Raw genomic sequence first — 6,688 nt, 5'->3', positions numbered from 1 at the left:
CAGGAACTCAACACGTACAATCTGCCAATCACCGTCAACATCACTAGTTGATAAGACTGCATCAAAAATCTGACAATTGGTTCTTGAATTGCATCTTTAAGTCTAACATCCTCCCAATTAGTTCAAGGGACAAACTTATTAATGTAACTTTGCACTACCTGCATTTTGTTCCTCAATGTATTTATCATAGCTCATAGCTCTGTCAGTGGTGACATAAAAGGATAACAGAAAGTTCAAAAGGTATGTGCTGCAAAACAGAAACTTGTGCTTTCTGCACCCTTCTAGAATGTCTTAGCAACATCAATATGGTACAATAAAAAAATAAATAAATATTGAGACTCATATCTTATACACTGTTTAAGTACAAAAAAACATTTAAATATTGAAAATTTAAAAGAAAAGAGGCCCTAAAATAGACCCCTGTGGTACGCCACATTAGGTCAAATATACTTTATGTCACAGTGCAGTGTGTCAGCCTGGATGGTTAACGATGCTTTTTCCTTGTTTTGACTCTGTACTCCAGCAAACAGAACTTAAAACTGCAGGTTTTCCAACAAGAATATAACCGCATTTAGAGATTGAGAGAAGTATATGTTCTGGCTTTATTTTATTTCAAACTAACTGTGTTGACAAATCAGCAAGTAATTCATAACAAGTAACTATTAGATGTAGTATCATTACAAGTTGTACAGGTGTGTCATGGTCCCCAGAGGATAAATCCTACAGACTTCAGTGATTCACTGACATTTCCTCTGGTACCCCATTTGCCTGGAAATTTTATATAAGGACTAATACCTTGCACCTACTGCGAACCTTTTTCACATGTATATGCTGAGTTTCGATGATCCGGAAATTTAATTAAAAATAGTTACAACATCGTTTTGACTTGTTATAACTACATTGTGATAAGACAGGATTTTTTTTCCCCCCAGATGTCTACAATCTTTCTGACTAGTCATCACAACAAAGTAGTTCTGTTATGACTTGTTAAAGTAATGGTTGCATATATGAAACGTCCTTATGACTATACTGAATTGTTATGCATGACAGTGTTTATGGGAGGCTTCCCATTGGACGATGATTTCACAAAGTATTAGAACAGTGTTGGCAGAAACAATGGTTGTTGTTGTGGTGAATAAGATTGTTAAAAAAAATATATCATGAAATAGAATGAGCTTATCAGCAAGGAATTTGTTAATAACAGGAACTTAATCGTTAGAGATTTGTGGTAGTAATTTTCCCTGAGGCTGCTCCGACTTGGTGGTAAAACAGCTTGCAATGTGCGGTTACGGTTGCAGAGTATAGATAGTTGCAAAATATGCTGCCCCTGCTTCCATTTTGACTGTAGCTACTGATATAGCTGCATTGTCCTTGTTTGTCTTAGAACTCCAAATCAATGCAATGACATTGGAATGGGGATGTCCCGATCTAGTTTTATTTTCCCACGATCAGATCAAAGTCTTTTCCTATTTCATGTGTACCAGTACAGAGTCCCAGTCCATTATTTAAACTTCGGGTACATTTACATTCTTAAAAATCAATCCAACGTACATGCTTGACAGCTGAATAGTTCTATAATGTTTTTGGACAATTTGAATTAAGGCTATCGGCAATACATAGTCAGTCTAGTTATTAAACGTCAAAATAACTTACTGCTTTGATTCCTGGTTATTCTTGGTTTATTGCATCAACAATGACAATATTTATGTCAACATCACCTTTGGCTATTGATTGTTATGTGTTTTTATTTTGTGGGCAGTGGCAAAGTGCTGTGGTGAAAGCTAATGGGGATCCAAACAAATAATCCCCTTTAGCCCCTCCTTCATCAGCTGAAAACATAAATATGTCCAGCACTTTAGTTTAGGAGAAAAAACATGCAAAATTGATGACACTCCCAGTAGCTTCACGTCAACTTTGGGTTTAGTGCTCATTTGCAAATGTCAGAATGCGAACAGGCTAAACTAAGACGCCTGCAAAACTTCAGCGTGTGAGCATTTTCACTTAAAGTCGGTAAACATGCTGATGTAGACGTTTAACTCAAAGCACCACTGTGCCTGAGTACAGCCTTGCGGAGCCGCTAGTTGCAGAGTGTGTGTTACACTGCAGGAAAGTTTCCGTCTGAGCACCATGACCAAAGCAAAACATATTTTTGCTTGTCAGATTTTGGAATAGCCTCAAGTTGCATGCACACTGAGTGATTTTATCATCATAAACAAGACAGTAAACACCTCCGCATTAGCATTCCTAGCTTGCATCGCTGGCTTGCATCATTGTGAATGCGAGGCTGGCCTGCTGATGATTTGAATGTGCCTTCTGCGTGGGGTGAAGCAGCTCCTTGCCTGCTAACAATCAGCAGGCGGGCTCTCAGCTCATTAGCCCTGGCTCCTCTCACTCAGACACACATCTTCCAGAGACTCCACACCACAGCAGGCAGAATGACTGGGATAAATAAGGAATAATCAAGGAATTTTTCTGGCTGCGAGTTGACCTGAATATGAGGTTCCTTGCCGTCATGGAGGCTCTGCCGACACACTGCTACCATTATAATGAATGGAGCAATGTATGCAGAAGACTGAGAGCGAAAGAGACTTACAGTACAATCACACTAATGCTCGGGGAGGAGGAAGAGGATGCTCTTCTGTGGTTGGGTTCATACAGAAGCATGTTTCAGTACAACTTTTGCATGTTGTGACATCTACCCACCGTCTATATTTAGAGCAACATCATTTGCAAGACAAACAATAAGAATTTTAGTTTTCATAAAGCTATGAATAAAACAATAAGTACGGAGTTGTGCCTTTTTGCAAAATACTGATTTTAAAAAATAAAACGTCGTCCTCCAAACGCTCCACTCATGGCTGACTTAGCTTCTGTACAGCTAACATGAAAGACATGTGGTTCAGAGAAACCAGCCAGATGAGAGACACAAAGAACAGTAGTGACGGAGGAGGGGAGAAAAACAGAACTGTCAGTGTGACCCTTAAAAATGCAGCACACAAACACAGATCAGGCAGTGCTTATCACAGTTTAAGGTGTAAAAACAAATCATTTATTAACTAAATATAGTCAATTGTTAAATGGTAATTTTGGGGACTGTTGAAAGCGTTCTGATGTGACTAAACATCACCTGTGTGCTTTCTCAAATAGTAATAATTAATAAATTAAATCTCTTTCTTTCCACCTGTCTTTGTCACAAACTTCATTTCAAGCTGACGGACCACAGCTCCTCACAAAGTTCACATAGCCATGACACATTGCTGCAGTATCAGATCAGGTATCTTCCTCCATGAGGATAATATTTCATGTACAGGACATTCGTTTTCTAGTCAACTTCAGCGGTGAGCCACCGCCGGTCTCTGTCCATCCATCATCTCCTGACCTTCAGCACTGTACCCCGACGGCTGCCCGGGGCACAGGGAGAGTGACTAATGTTGTCTCAGCCGCCACCTCCCTGCACCAAAGGCCCCCTGATATCCGTCCAGTATTATCCGAGCCTGGCGTCTACAGATTCCTATCGCTGCTCCCAGCTTTAATTATTCACGCTGCTGAATCACACGCTCATCAGAGAGATAGCCGGGCTGGCCAGACTGCGTGCCCTCTCCCTCTCTGCGATCTTATCTCTCTGGCTGTATGACACGATCTCATCCTTCTCTTATATACTGTAGATTAGAAAAGAAAATTGCCGGGCTCGGCTTTGCCTAAGCAAATACAATGGGTAGAGAATACAGTCAAGACGAGAAGAACTGTAGTTTCACCTGTGAGCAAAGTTTAGTTTCAGATGTCTGAGTGTCAACCTGGAAACCAAACAACAACTTGACATTATGTAAAGACAATTTACCGCATTTATTTCGTGCATTTATTTCATAACACATACTGATGAAAGTGATTGTTGTAGTTCCTGATTTGATTATGTAACCACCAAGAAATAAGAAAATGGTGTAATGTTCTGTGTTATTGAAGGTGTAAGTACAATTTGAGCAAAGTTCTTGTGAGATGCCAAAAACAGCGTCTGAAACCCCCCCAGCTCTCTGACAGCATATTTACGGGGGCTGAGTCCAACAATTTAGGTAACTTTCCGAGACCGACAGTCCTACATACGTGTCTTTATGCAGGGAAGTGGTAGGTGTGCAGAGGTGGGAAGGTGGGCAGGATTTGAAGACCTTTGTTTTGTTTTGTTTTGTTTTGTCTCACTTAGATCACTGCAAATGCAGAACAATGAACGCCTTTGTGGAAGGTTCTCCAGGCTTTTCACCTCGGCTCAGGTGTGGCCATTGGAACAGTCATACGCACTTTGGACTTTAGATGTGCTCGGATGACACATCATATTCACTCATTGTTTCAAGCGGGCCTCGGCCTGCAAATGCAAGCAAACACACATTCCTGGTTGACGACACAGTCAGCTCATGGCTCATATCTACTCACATTGTACTTCAAACATTCAAGTTTATTTGCGTCACTATATTATGTATAATCTACTAATTATTAGGCATATTTAAAAGTGTGAATAACTTTAAGTTTAAATTGTAATCCTCACGACACCTCTTTCTGCCAGAATAGTGATGAAGCTTCTTATGATTGCGATTTTGCCTCATAGCATTTAAATGTAACTGACTGTATGTCATAATAATAAGTTTGTATTTTAGAATAATTAAAACATTTCATATATTTATGGTTTAAGTTCTTAGAATAATGACTTACGACATCATTATGATATAGGAAGTCATACTATTGATACAATTTTCTAATCATTATGACTATAGTTTATAATTAAAACAGAGTATGTCATCAGAGTCGTAATCATGAGATAATACCTACTTTTTTCTTATTATTATTATTATTATTACTACATTTTATGTGACTTTATTTGCAATTGATATTACAGAACATTTTAAGTTTGGTGTTCAGTGTATAGAACTTTGAATGACAATTCCAGTCCTTTATGAAGTGAAGTTAAATTCACTCAAGCTTTCACTTTACACAACTTAAATGTTTTTAAGGAAACTGGGTTCCTCAATTTTTTAAAGTCAAACTGAGGTCATCTGATCTTGCAATGTACTTTCAAGGTAAATGCCATCTACTTTTAACCTTGTGATCTCTGCAACTAAACTTTGTAAACAAGATCTTTTAAAAGGTGCCTCTATGAGAACCTTCCTGCATTCACACAGTGCAGAATAGGGAGAAGAGCACCCCTTATTTGTGAACTGGGAATGTTTACGTATTATTCTGATATAATAAATGTAGCAATTAATTTCAAAGTAAAACCAGACCCAAACAAAGATTTTATGGCTCCTATAAAATTAGCTGAAGACTCAGCTGAGTGTTAAAGCTAGATTTTATTTTGATGGAACTGTCAGCATCGGTGCGTTTGCACCTCTTCGGCAGTTTGTCAACTGTTTTGTCAACAGTTTGCTGACATGTTTGTGGGTAATTTCGCCCAGTGTTAGATACCACCAGTCATAAATTTCCATCATCTCAGATTCTTGCACGTCAGAGACTGATGTGAGCATTTTTACTATTTAGCTGCTTGTAATTGAGGCTTAATCAGTGTTCACTGTTCCCCAAACAGGACTCCCTGAAATGTACTGTGTTTGATCTCCTGTTGTTTAAATAGATTGACAGCTGTTGGACAGATTGCATGAGGTGGGATTGGTGCAGACATTTATGGTTTCCCTCATAATAAATTGGTGACTTTTTATCAAACCCCATTAGGTATTTTTTTAATTTGTCCAATACAATTTCAAATTAATGATATTCTCATCAGCACAAGTTGTACTTTAGTTAGTACTTGTCATATTATTATAATAAGCTACCATGCTGGAGGTGGTAAAACTCTGTTCCTGCTACATATCAGTACGTCAGCATGCTGTCATAAGCCTCACAGAGGCATTAAAATGACTGTAGACTCTAACATACCCGGTCATTTGAGACAGAAATGTAGACAACACAAAACTTTAGAATTTCTTTCTTAAACTTAGCAAGTATAACGAAGATAATACAAATAAAACAATGTACACATTCAAGGTGAAGTAGATGTCAGTTTGTGAAGGTATAGGTAATTGTTTTATAGGAAATGTCAGCCCACAGTTACCATCACGTTGTGGTTATTCTGTGAAGAAGCAGGCCTCCTGATACCGTCTACCTCTGCAGCTGTTTAGAGATGGTCTTATGTGGTTTATCAATGTGATCACATGCATCCTTCCTGTGGAGCAGGGAATTCAACAGCTTGACTTTAACTGCAGCGAGACACCTATGAGTGCATGAAAGACTCGGTTTATATTAATCTATGAAACTCCAGAATTTTTTGCAACAGAGACAGACCTCACCCGTATTCAACCTCTGTGCTCGTCACCCCCCCAGACTGGGACTCTGGATCTTATTTCTTGGTGACAGGTCCAGGACAGAGGAGGCTCATCTTTTTGGCTGTTGGGACGAGAAGGGGGGAGGTTGAGGACACAGGATGGGATGCCAGATTGACAGGCCGATGGAGCTGTCACTGGGGGCCAAGGTGTAGAGATGTTCAGGGAGTTGGCGTTTGCGGCTCAAAAGATAAGCATCAGTGAGAATATGAGAGGCTAGATGGTAATCTTTCACAGGAAGTCAGGCTATACCATTGCAGAAGAAACCACAGGAGAGAGGCTGACCTTGTGCGCTTGTGCTCTGCTGCATCGCTTTCTGGAGGAGACCAGGC

This window comes from Stegastes partitus, unplaced genomic scaffold (genome assembly GCF_000690725.1).
Source record: "Stegastes partitus isolate 25-593 unplaced genomic scaffold, Stegastes_partitus-1.0.2 Scaffold22, whole genome shotgun sequence".
In the NCBI taxonomy this organism is placed as follows: domain Eukaryota; kingdom Metazoa; phylum Chordata; class Actinopteri; family Pomacentridae; genus Stegastes; species Stegastes partitus.
Note: the sequence above shows the minus strand (reverse complement) of the source record.